The 13,160-nt window shown below is 27.4% G+C and overlaps 1 long non-coding RNA gene across 11 annotated transcripts in view; it reads left to right on the top strand.

Annotated features, from left to right (window-relative positions):
- Positions 1-9,002, top strand: part of LOC147806777 (uncharacterized) — a 29,699-nt gene extending 20,697 nt beyond the window's left edge. For 8 of the 11 annotated variants that reach the window (XR_015435184.1, XR_015435187.1, XR_015435186.1 and 5 more), the window contains 2 exons: positions 3,475-3,509; positions 6,291-9,002. This is a non-coding gene — a long non-coding RNA (uncharacterized LOC147806777). Of the gene's footprint in view, positions 1-3,474; positions 3,530-3,787; positions 3,820-6,290 lie in introns of all 11 variants that reach the window. The other 3 variants (XR_015435191.1, XR_015435192.1, XR_015435193.1) reach the window with 3 other exon arrangements.
- Positions 9,003-13,160: the final 4,158 nt, after the last annotated feature.

Raw genomic sequence — 13,160 nt, 5'->3', positions numbered from 1 at the left:
ATTAAGTTTTCAAATTTCAACTTAAAACTTACAATTTTATCAAATACTTCGGTTTGTTCTTAAGAAAATAAGTAAAATACATGCCAGAAAAATCATCTACTAATATTAAAAAATATCTTGAATTACCCAAAGACTTAACTGGGAATGGCCCACACAAATCACCATGTATTAATTCTAAAGTTGTTGAACTTTGAGGAGTTAAAATACTAGAATGAGGCTTTCTGGTAATCTTAGAAATATCACATGATTCACAAGACAATTCATTATCAATTTTTAAATTTAACATTTTACACATTTTACGCATATAATCAGCATTTAAATGACACAATCTTTTATGCCAAATTACATTCATTTCAGCGTTATTTTTAACTTTGTTGCACTCAGAAAGACATACCTCGTTATTAACATTAGGTTTTAGCTTAACTTCTAATTTTTTATTCACATTTAAAGCTTTCAAAACTACGCGTCCATTAGGAGCAATAATTAATACTGAGTTTGAATGTGATTTTACATTAAACCCCAAATCCATTAAACATGTAACTGACAGTAAATTATGACGTAATTCTGGTACATACAATACATTACTAATTATAATTTTTGCATTATTACTTAGTGAAATAGCTTTAACAGTTCCGGTTCCTTTAGTATCTAATGTAAAAGTCTTACCTGCCTGGTATATTTTACTGTCGTAAGCATCTATAGATTCGAACCAGCGTTCATCCTTGCACATATGAGACGTGGCTCCGCTATCCAGGATCCAACATTCGTCCACTTGTCCTTTCTGTTCAGCTGAAACTAAGGCGTAATCATCTGGAGTAGCACTTTCGGATACCAATGTCTCTTGAAAATTTGGTTTTCGGCTACCTTTTGCTCTGCTGGTCGATGTTTTGTAGTCTCTATCTGTTCCCACTTCTTGATGTTTCGAATAACAATCCCTTGCTATATGTCCCGGTCGTCTACAAGAGTAGCAAATTTTTCTAGGTAAACTCTTCTTCTGAGTAGCATATGCGGATTCCAAATTTCTATGTCCACGGGATTTCTGTAGTAAATCTTTTTCTTCTTCCCTTAAGACTTCAAGTATTTCTTCTATCGACTTTTCTCGTTGCGTTTTTAAAACTTGTTTTATGCGCTCATATTTTCCAGCTAGACCTCTGACCGTGTAGAACACTAATTCTCTGTCAGATATTTTCAGTCCCAAGGAAGCACACTTAGTCGATAATCCTTTAGCTCGAGCTATATAATCGTTTACGGCTTCTGAATCCAGCATTTCTAAGCTCTTAAGTTCGGCACCCGCATCAATCTTTCTATCTTCCTCAAGCCCAGTGTAGGTAGTTTTAATTCTTGTCCACAAAGCTTTTGCATTCTTTTCTTCTGCATACTGCAAAGCCTGTTCGTCTGATAGAGACAATTTCAAGTATGATACGGCATCTTGGTTTGTAGTTTCCCAGACTTGCAATTTACCAGGGTCAGTTGGAGCTTCCTCTGTCAATGCCGACATTAGTTTCTTCAGATTTAAAAACGCTTCCATTTTCATGGCCCAAAGATGATAATTAGTTCCAGTCAACTTCCGAATTCCAAAAACTAAGTCTTTCTCCATGATGATCGTAAACCACGCTCTGCTACCACTGTTGTTTGGTTGAATAACACAGAGGCTAATGCCGGCAAATAAAGTATTTATTAAAACATAATGTGAGGAAACAATAGTTCGCACACACAGTGCTACACATCAGAATCAACCAACAACTAGTCAGCTTCTTCAACAAATATATATCTATTTCCCCTATCGGGAAGTCGTTGTATTACATCACGCAACTCGCGCAACTTATTTGAGAAGGAGAGGAAAAATGAGATTTTATTTGCATATTAACAACAATTTTGATAGTAACAGAAGATTTATGCTTAGTCCATGCAATGAAGGCACACATAAGTTTTATGGTCCCAGGAAACAATCTTGCAATGTTATATTGATTTTTGTCTGCACTTTTTAATTAAGATACTGCTGGCAAGATTGCTTTCTATAATTTTTTCTCAATTTGCAGGCTGCCCCCCACTATAAAAGGTTGTGTTGGTGTCAAAAGATGCCACTAAGCTTTTTCAGGTTTTTATCAGTAACTTAATTGGCGTTTTGATTTTTATTCTTCATTATAGTCTTAGAGAAAGTCTTGCTGCATTGATGAACATCATTAATTTAATATATTTGTGTTAATTTAACTCAATTTAAAAAAAAAAAACTAATTTTAAACTGTTCATAACAAGGCTTACTCACTGAGAAAATAATATTAAAAATATGTATTTATAAATAATCTTCCAATTTCGTTGAATAGTAATTCTAAAAATGTTATTTATTGTATCTTGTTTTAACAACAGTTTCAATTATAATATGAATTAGTATCTAAAAATTTTGTGAAAATACCTTCATCAGGGTTGCTACAGCATCTGGAAAAATCGGAAGAATACAGGGAATTAAAAAAGTCATAAAAAACTGGAAAACTGCAGAGAATTTCCAAAATTTTTTAAATCACTATAAAAGATAAATCAGCTGTCCAACTACGGAAGCTCCTCAATCTATGTCTGTTTTATTTCCTCAATATATTTCTATTTTTTCTCTTCTCAGTCAAAAGTTATATTTACTTAAATTTTTATGGTGATTTTACATTATTGCACTTCCTGCTTTTTTTAGTTCTAGTTCGATGGAAAACCTAAAATTAGGGTTCCACTCTGTGTGTGTATGAATATGTATATAAAAGTCATAATTCATATCTAACCTGTGCACATTTTTATTATGTGTTGAATATATCAACCAATTTACAGTCATTTATCTATATCTCTTTCTATTATGCTGTATTTTTCAGTCAAAACATTTTTGAATGTGTTGTCTTGATGTATTAGGGCACTAATACATCAAGTTAAGTCCAAATTTTTCAAAGAAATTTTTAATTTATTTTTGACTGTGAATATTAGGTTAGTTCTGGAACTGGGCACAAATGTTAAACTACCCCTTTTCAGTGTATGATTAAAAAAACCTATTGTTTTATTTAGTTTACTTAAAGTTTGTAAATCAGGACTTACCTAGTTCTTGCACCTCAGTTGATTACATTGTTTTTTAGTCATTCAACATTTATTATGGATGCATTTTATGTGAAATTAATAAAATAATATTAAGGATAATAAATTTCTACGTAGACTATTTTTAAATATTTAATAATTTTTTATAAATGGCACTCTTTGGCATTTAAATTAGAAATCAAATTTTTAAAAAATCTTGCTTGTAAAGAGTGAAATAATTATTTTTAATTTTTGTGGAAAAATTTTTTTTTTTACATTATTTTAAAATTTTGTAATTCTATATCTGAGACTGATATTCATAAGGGTCCCATTGTGTTTATGTATTCATTTAATGTGACATTTGCATTTTGTAAATTTTCCTTAAGTATAATAACTATATATTATATCTAACTTGTGTAAATTTTATAGGAGATTCAAACCGGGATACTCTCAGTCATTGAATGGTAAATATCTACATTTTTAGGTATTTTAGTTTGTTTGTAGGTGTTATTTTAAGGTATTGTTGTCTTAATGAAAACTATTTTAAGTTTAAAGTTTTTATTGATAGAAATTTCAAAAAAGTTTTAACTGTTAAAAATTTTTTGAAATAACATGAATAAAGTTGACTTTTTTTTTCCTTTGAAAATATAATGTTTAATTTTGTTAGTCTGGTTATTGTGAATTCCTGTGTTTGTTTATTTAATAGTTGAAATCCAAATATTAATTTTTAATTTAAATGCAGCTTGATTCTATTGCATGGAATTATAATAGTTTGTAAGTTTTATTATTATTATTGTTTTATTTTAATTAATTTATTTATTTCTGTTTTATCTGTTATACTTATTTTTGAATTTTCTGAACTCTTTATGCAAAAGTTTTCTATAAAAATTTTATTTTTTAAATATGTTGGCAGTGAAAAATAAAAACAGTCACTTTGAATTTTTGTTCATACCTGGTTTTATTTATTGCTTTTGTGTATTTCAGTTATACTGAACATTTTTGAACCAAGGGGCTATATTTATGCCCCTTGTTATACTCCATGTGTAAAGTTAAAGTACATAAAAAAAATTCTTCAAGGCTGTAATTTTTTGATGAAATAAAACATTTACAATATAGCATTAAAATTGCATATAGAAAAAGGTTTTGAGTTCTTTTGCAGTTTTATATATGTCAATTTAAACTGTTTAGAGCATAATATCAATTTTAACTATAAACAAAATTTTCTATTTCGATCATTTATTGACTGTTATTTTTCAATGGAATTAAAAATACAGGTTTTATATGTTTTTACTTGTATACCCAAAATCTTAATTTTAAAATCAGACCTTTCTGAACCAGAGTGAAGAAATAATAAAAACTTTTAAAACCCTGAACTTAAAATATGGTATTCAAATTATGTATAGTTAAATAGTTTTTTATTGTATTTCATATGATTTTAAAATTTTGTTATTTTTTAAGACATTGTATTACGCCTGAAATTTTACACTTTTTATTATTTTTGAAATTTTATTAAATTTTAAAAAATATGATACATTATATAATTTTTTTAAACATGATTTTTAAAATTATTTTATAGTTATTTAATATTAATATATAAAATAAGATGAAAAAGTGTGACTTATAATTTACTGGGTTATGGTCTTTCAAAATATTTTCAACTGGTCAACAACTTTTGCTTTGAATTTAAGCAACACAATCCCCATTAGATAGATATTATAACTTAGTAGAGATTTTTCATTCTGATGCCTTTCATTTTTTAGTTACAAATGAAATTTTGTGCTTTAATATCAGCATGATATTATTTGTTTCCAAGGTTAAACGCATCTGGGGGCAAGAAAAGAGACAGGAATAATTGTCCTTATCCCGGCACTACTGAGGGAGCAAATGGAATGCTATTTAAAGTTTTATATTTATACTTAAAAAAAACACACAGAATTTCGTAAAAATTGCTTGAAATTTTTTGAGAAAAGCAACAAAAAAAATTTTTTTTTTCATTATAGGTTAGTTTTATAGTGACTGATATAGGTTTTTGCTGGGTTTTCTTATTTTTTAAACTTTCTTTTCATTGATAAATACTTTTTTTTAATTATCTGAGATGTTTCCTTCTCTCCTCACTTAATTCGTCTTCCATAAGCAATAATGAGATTATTTTATAAAAATGTAGAGAGAAAGTGGCAAATTTAGAAAAAGCTCTGTGACTAACGTTACAAGTTACTGACAGATAATGTACAGACGTTATAATTTTGATTATTATTACTGCAAAAGTTTTTAATTTCATATCTTAAATAAATGAAATTTGTTAATGGAGAGTTGCTGTTAAAGGTTTTCTTTTAATTATGTTGTCCTATGTATCATAGAATTGCCCATAAGCAGAAGTTAGTAATTAGTAACAATGAAAGAATAAAATTAGATGGGTACTCTAATAAAACAATTATAAATTTATATGCTGTACATTACAGGAAATTAATATTTCACAAATCAAAGTACATAAAGTACCTTTTTGATTAATGTTATAACACGAAGCTTAAAAAATATAAAAATTAGACCCTTCGTGCTTTGAAGAAGCCCAAAATGATTTTTTTTTTCAAAACCTATCTTTAGTTTTGTCTGTAACTGAAATAAACTTTCGTGGTATTTTAAAAATCAATAAATAGGAATACAGTTAATTTCTTCAAATGAATAGAATTCAATGCCATATATGATTTTATATTTAAATGTATATTATACATCTTAATTTTTTTTTTACGTAACATTAAATCTGAATTGATCTCACAGTGTGTTAGATTAACTTTATAATAGATAAAGCTCAAAAATACTTCCCCCATATTTTTATAAGTATTGATTTGAGTGTCATTTTACTCATTAGTTTGTATTATAAGTAAAATGTGTTATGGATTGTGCAAATGTGATACAATCAAAACATTTTCTTTTCTTTATCAGAATGTCCACCATTAAAAAACAGAGTGTATGCTTGTCATTGATCACAAATACCTAATTAAAAGTTATGGTCTGGGAAAAGTCTAAAATATAGCTTAATTTGTGAATGTTTTAAGGCTTTATTGAAGCATTTTAAATTATTTTAACAATTTTTTAATGTAAACAGATTGAGATTGAAATATGCTACTTTTTTACTATTTTCTCTCTGTATTTGAAACGTAACTGATATGAAATGTAATACTTTTTTGATTGTCACACAAATGTAATATTTTTTTGATTGTTTTATTTTATTTTTCTTAAATTTTCAGAAATGCAAGAAGAAATGACCCCTGCCATTAGTGGTTACCGATTGAAGCAAACACAAAAAAGAAAATTCCCTGCTTGGGTTACCAACATAGTAGCTGGGATTGAAAGAAGGCATCGAGAGAAGATAGAAATTTGTAACAACACTTTGTATCGAAAATAATTGAAAAATGATTTAACACCTTATTTTAAAATCTTGCTACAGACTTCTCTTCTTTCAACAATTTCTGTGTTTAAATGTTTTATTATTTGCTACCCCATTTTTAATTTGGTGCTTTCCAAAAACACTTTTTCATCAAACTTCTTAAAAAATTTAATACAAATAACTAACTTATCCAAACATAAGATTTCTTTCTTCTATATGAGTCATTCGATTGCAAAACTTGTTTAAATTATATTGAATTTTTCTGCTAAATTTTATATGTAGAAAAAATTACATTTTTTAAGTAATTTATCCAGCTGACTACTTGAAATTTGTATGAAAGTTTATAATAAAAGTTATAATTTCATTTTGACGGTAAAAAAAGAAGAAAAAAAAAAACTCTTCTGATTTCAATTCAAGTAGAAATAAATGAAAACGTCGAAGAGGAATAACTAGTTTTGCTTTTGAATTATGCATTCAACATTACCCATTTATTATTCACCCATATCAGTTTAAATATTAAAGCTATTTTAAGAAATGTATTAAGATTTTATAAATATTTTATTAATTTAATAATTAAATTAATTTTTATTTGATTTGAATTTAATGTTGTAACTCTTTTTCTCTGTACCTGGTGAAAAATGACTTTGAGACTATTTCTGGATGTTGGCATTCTTCTAAATTTCAAGTTATAAGGCAATAAAAGGGCATATACATATGTCCAGCATAGAATTATTTTTTCTTTTTCATATACTAGACTTAAAGTTTTGGAGAAAAAAGTTTTTTACAAATTTTGGTAATATATATATAATACATATTTAAGTTCAAAATGTGGAGAAAACATGGAAAAAATTACAGAATAATGAAAAAAGAAAATTATTAAGAGAAATTTATGGAAATCTGGAAAAATATATATATATAATCTCTTCATCACTGCACACAATTATATCTGGTTGATTTGTATTGTATTTTGATCTTATTTTATGAGTTCTATATGCTTGCAGCTTATGCACAGTATTGAAACGTATTGAATTTCTTAATTTCCTTTGTTTTTCTCTCTTTTTTTTGTTGTTGTCCATTTTGTATTTACCTATTATGCTTTATATATATATATAGAGAGAGAGACAAAAGAAAAATACCAAGAATAATTAAATATATTTTAAAAATTCTTTTTAAAAAAAATTAAATAGCAGGAAAACAAATTAAGTGATATGAACTACCCGCCAGCACATATGAATATGTCCATAAATTAGAGTGCTTTTTATATTGTATTAATATAGCCAAAACAAGATCTGTTTTAATATATTTTGCTATATTAATACAATATTAAAAAGCACTCTAATTTACGGATATAATCATGTGAGCTGACAGGGAGTTTATAAGATTTAAATATATATTGTTTTCTTGATTTTTAATTTTTTTAAAATTATTAAAAGAATTTTTAAAATAAATATAATTATTTTTGGCAGTTTTTCTACTGTTTTAATTTGTTTTTCTTTCCTTGTTCTCTTTGTATTTTTATCACATTCTATGACTTCTATGTACTTACAGCTTTTAGATTTTCTTATTTAAGCATCAATAAAACTAGGTTTGTTTTGGTCACATAATTGTTAATATCACCATTCTGAACATTATTAAGATTACATTTGACTTGTTATGTTTTTATCATATAAAATATACTATTCTCTTCTATTTAATTAAAATTAGTTTTGTATTTTAAAGTACTTAATTATCTTAGCTAACTGTATTGAAGAAGTATGAAAATATTACAAACTAGTATCGAATAATACAGATCAAACTTTCTGAACAGGATTGCTTGTAATACTTTAAGGAAGAATTGTATTTAATTCTTGTATATAGTTAACTATTGAACATTTTATAATCCTTTTTGTTTCGAATATTGTGTACTTTCATTTGCATTAATTTTTTTTGTATTTAATGACTCTGTTTTCTAACTCTCCCTTCTTTTTATTTTTAAGTTTAAAAATTGCCTGTCTTCTGTAGCAATGGTTAATTTTTTTTTATATCTTGCTTAATAGAGTTAAAATCCTTTATTTCTGTTTTCTGTGTAATTTATTTATTGAACTGTTTTTGTTTTATTATTATTTTCAATTAGAAAATTCTTAATATTTTAATAATTAACTTTAGTATTGTAAATATTTAAGAAACCTTTCTTAAGCTGTTGTAACCATTTTGGTATGTTATGTTTAAATGCTCTTACCCTTTTATGCTATAAAGTTATATATATTTACACCAGATATCTGCAGCATTTTTTATTTTAAAACTTGTACTTTGTCTTTTACCAACTTAAAAATGAGCCTTTAATTTAAGTAAAAAAATAAAAACTTTTAGAGCCACTCCTTGACTATAATTTGTTTTAACCTCTAACATTCTGAGCATTAATTTAAAAAAAATTTTGTTACAACTATTTTCAATCCTACTTCTAAGTTTACTAAATGATTTTTTCCATTCTTGCATTTATATTTGTTAAACATTTAATGATTCACTATGTTCTATATTTTTCCTGTTATTGTTGCTAATAAATTATAATTTTTAATAAAATTTGTAATTTTAATATGCATGGTTTTTCTTCATCTTTTTCATTTATTTTATTTAATTTTTTCTATATTTTTCATGATCAATTGTGTTTGGAGGTTTTCTTAATACAAAATCACTGAAACAGTTTCTCCAAATAACCTTCGATTTTCTTTATTTAAAGTAAATCACATTCAAGTCCAACAAAACAATGTTCAAGTTACAATTAAATTTATTTAGGGATATTTGCAGAACTAAAAATATATTTTAAAAATATCATATACATTAGTTTAATTCAAACTAGTTTTAGAAAAATTTTCAAAAATAGTAATTTTTTTAAGGCATTGAGAAATGATATCCTCTTTGCATTTTTTTATTTGCCTATTTTTTCAAAAATTTTTGTTTAGAGTGAAATTTTAGTATAGTTTTTTGTTTAATTGTAAAAATTCAAAGACTTTTTTTTAAAAGAACTACATTACTTTAAAGTATAATTTATCATATGCAATATTTCTAAAAAATATAGATCTGATATTTGAAACAAACTTTAAAATTTATGAAGTTACAAAATGTTATATTTAGAAATGGTAATTTTAAATTTAATCATTTGATATCAATATTAAACAATATAAAGCAAAGACTTTAATAAATGAAGGGAATAATTAGTTTAAATGAATAAAATAGTAGCTTTTTTAAAAATGCAACCAGATTTAGTGCATGGATTTCTTTACTTTCAATTTTCTAGTATTCTTGTAACTTTGCAAATTGATTAGAAGCAGTAATAAATACATGATGTGTTCCCGCTTTTTTTCAAAGCTTACAAGTTACTTGCATCATCGTTTTCCTTAGTTATATCCAGGCGAAATTTCAAAGTAGGCTTATTTCGAATTATTGTATTAATAGTACAGTTTTCTAATGAAAGTCGCAGATATTATCTTAAATCACAGACTTTTCACTTGCAAGATTAAAGCTCAGTTATGCAAAAAATACACTTAAAACAGAGTTAAAAGAGTTGAAAACTAGCTTTAATTCTCCATTTCCTCTACTACAGAACTTTTTTGGATTGCCAGATGCATTTCTCGAAGAAATAATCATACTGTTAAAGCCTATCGATACGCAACCGTCTCTAAACTTTAATATTGTTCTTCAATGAGTCCAGTAAGTCTGGTTACATTTGATTTTGGCACCACTTAAATTCAAGGAAAATGTTTTTCTTTTTATTAAATGGAGACTTAAATTCCGTCGAGAATAACATATCATGGAATGGTTAACTAATTATTGTAATTATTAAGATAAATAAGAATAAGCAGTAGACCATGTATGTCTTGGCCACACTAAATTAACACACCTTTTACTTAACGTACCAAAAAAAAACTATTTTTTCTTTGGGAAATAGCTAATAATCGGATAAATTTTATTTATTTTAATTTATATTATTTTTTTAACTTCTTTTCAATATTTTAAAGCGAATAAAGTCTTCTATATGTGAAAAGAAATATTTTTCTTTGCTAAAGAATGAATAATGGCTGAAAAAGGGACAGAAGTCATATCAGGTAGCACGCACACATCACACCCCATAACTCCCTATAATATTAACCTATAAATTTCAAACTCCTCCCAAAATTAGAATATAATGTATCGACAACTTGCACCGAAGGATTTTTTTACATACTAATTAGTGGGCCCACAATGGGCCAAAATAAGTTTTGTTTACTGACCGGGAGGTGGTGTTTTAAGCTAAATATTCGCGGGCCGGCATGTGAATCATGGCACAGTTGGTAAAGCTGTGTGGCAAATTAGATTTGTTGTCCCGGAGGCTATGGGATCGAAACCCTGCGACGGTCGACGTTTAAATTTTTTTCTTTTCTTATATATTATATTTTAAATATATTTTTTAATATTTTAACGTGAATCAAGACCTCTGTATATAAAAAAAAATATTTTTTCTTTGGGAAACAGCGAATAATAGCTAATAATCGGATAAATTTTATTTATTTATTTATTATAATTTATATTATTTTTTTTAACTTCTTTTCAATATTATAAAGCGAATAAAGTGTTCTATATGTGAAAAGAAATATTTTTCTTTGATAAAAAGCGAAAAATGGCTGAAAAAGGGACAGAAGTCATATCAGGAGGCACGCACACATCACACCAAGCAACTCCCTATAATATTAACCTTTAAATTTCAAACTCCGCCCAAAATTAGAATATAATGTATCGACCACTTGAACCGAAGGATTTTTTTATATACCAATTAGTGGGCCCACAATGGTTCAAAATAAGTTTTGTTTGCTATCCGGGAGGAGGTGTTTTAAGTTAAATATTCGCGGGGTAGGCATGTGAAGCATGGCGCAGTTGGTAAAGCTGTGTGGCAAGTGAGATTTGTTGTCCCGGGGGCAATGGGTTCGAATACCTGCGACGGTCAACAATGAAATTTTTTTCTTTTTTTTTTATATAATTTTTTTAAATATATTTTTTGATATTTTAACGTGAATCAAGTGTTCTGTATACAAAAAAAAAAGCTATTTTTTCTTTGGGAAATAGCGAAAAATAGCTAATAAACGGATAAATTTCGGATAATTTTTATTTATTTATTTATTTTAACTTAAATCATTTTAACTTCCTTTCAATATTTTAATGCCAATAAAGTGTTCTATATGTGAAAAGAAATATTTTTCTTTGCTAAAGAATGAATAATGGCTGAAAAAGGGACAGAAGTCATATCAGGAGGCACGCACACATCACACCCCATAAGTCCCTATAATATTAACCTATAAATTTCAAACTCCGCCCAAAATTACAATATAATGTATCGACCACTTGTACCGAAGGATTTTTCTATATACCAATTAGTGGGCCCACAATGGGCCAAAATAAGTTTTGTTTACTAACCGGGAGAAGGTGTTTTAAGCTAAATATTCGCGTGTCGGCATGTGAAGCATGGCGCAGTTGGTAAAGTTGTGTGGCAAGTTAGATTTGTTGTCCCGGGGGCTATGGGATCGAAACCCTGCGACGTTCGATATTCAAATTTTTTTCTTTTTTAATATATCATTTTTTTTATATATTTTTTGATATTTTAACGTGAATCAAGTGCTCTGTATATAAAAAAAACTATTTTTTCTTTGGGAAATAGCGAATAATAGCTAATAATCCGATAAATTTCGGATAAATTTTATTTATTTTTTAATTTTAATTTATATAATTTTTTTAACTTCTTTTCAATATTTTAAATCGAATAAAGTGTTCTATATGTGAAAGGAAATATTTTTCTTTGTTAAAGCTCGAACAATGGCTGGAAAAGGGACAGAAGTCATATCAGGAGGAACGCACACATCACACCCCGTAACTCCCTGTAATATTTACCTATAAATTTCAATCTCCGTCCTAAATTAGAATTTAATGTATCGAACAATTGAACTGAAGGATTCTTTTATATACCAATTAGTGGGCCCACTATGGGCGAAAATAAGTTTTGTTTGCTAACCGGGAGGAGGTGTTTTAAGCAAAATATTCGCGGGGTAGGCATGTGAAGTATGGCGCAGTTGGTGAAGCTGTGTGGCAAGTTAGATTTGTTGTTCCGGGGCCATGGGTTCATAACCCTGCGACGGTCGACATTCAAATTTTTTCTTTTTTTAATATTATTTTTTTTCATATATTTTTTGATATTTTAACGTGAATCAAGTGCTCTGTATATAAAAAAAAACTATTTTTTCTTTGGGAAATAGCGAATAATAGCTAATAAACGGATAAATTTCGGATAATTTTTATTAATTTATTTATTTTAATTTATATGATTTTTTTAAACTTCTTTTCAATATTTTAAAGCGAATAAAGTGTTCTATATGTGAAAGGAAATATTTTTCTTTGCAAAAGAATGAATAATGGCTGAAAAAGGGACAGAAGTCATATCAGGAGGCACGCACACATCACACCCCATAACTCCCTATAATATTAACCTATAAATTTCAAACTACGCCAAAAATTAGAATTTAATGTATCGAACACTTGTACCGAAGGATTTTTTTATATACTAATTAGTGGACCCACAATCTGCCAAAATAAGTTTTGTTTACTAACCGGGAGGCTGCGTTTTAAGCTAAATAAATAAGTTTTGTTTACTAACCGGGAGATGGCGTTTTAAGCTAAATATTCGCGGACAGGCATGTGAATCATGGCGCAGTTGGTAAAGCTGAGTGGC

Source organism: Parasteatoda tepidariorum, chromosome 7, assembly GCF_982258835.1.
Source record: "Parasteatoda tepidariorum strain Cologne lab strain chromosome 7, Ptep-v5.0, whole genome shotgun sequence".
NCBI classification, from domain to species: domain Eukaryota; kingdom Metazoa; phylum Arthropoda; class Arachnida; order Araneae; family Theridiidae; genus Parasteatoda; species Parasteatoda tepidariorum.
The sequence above is the reverse complement of the archived record's forward strand: the minus strand, read 5'-3'. Positions and strand labels throughout refer to the sequence as shown.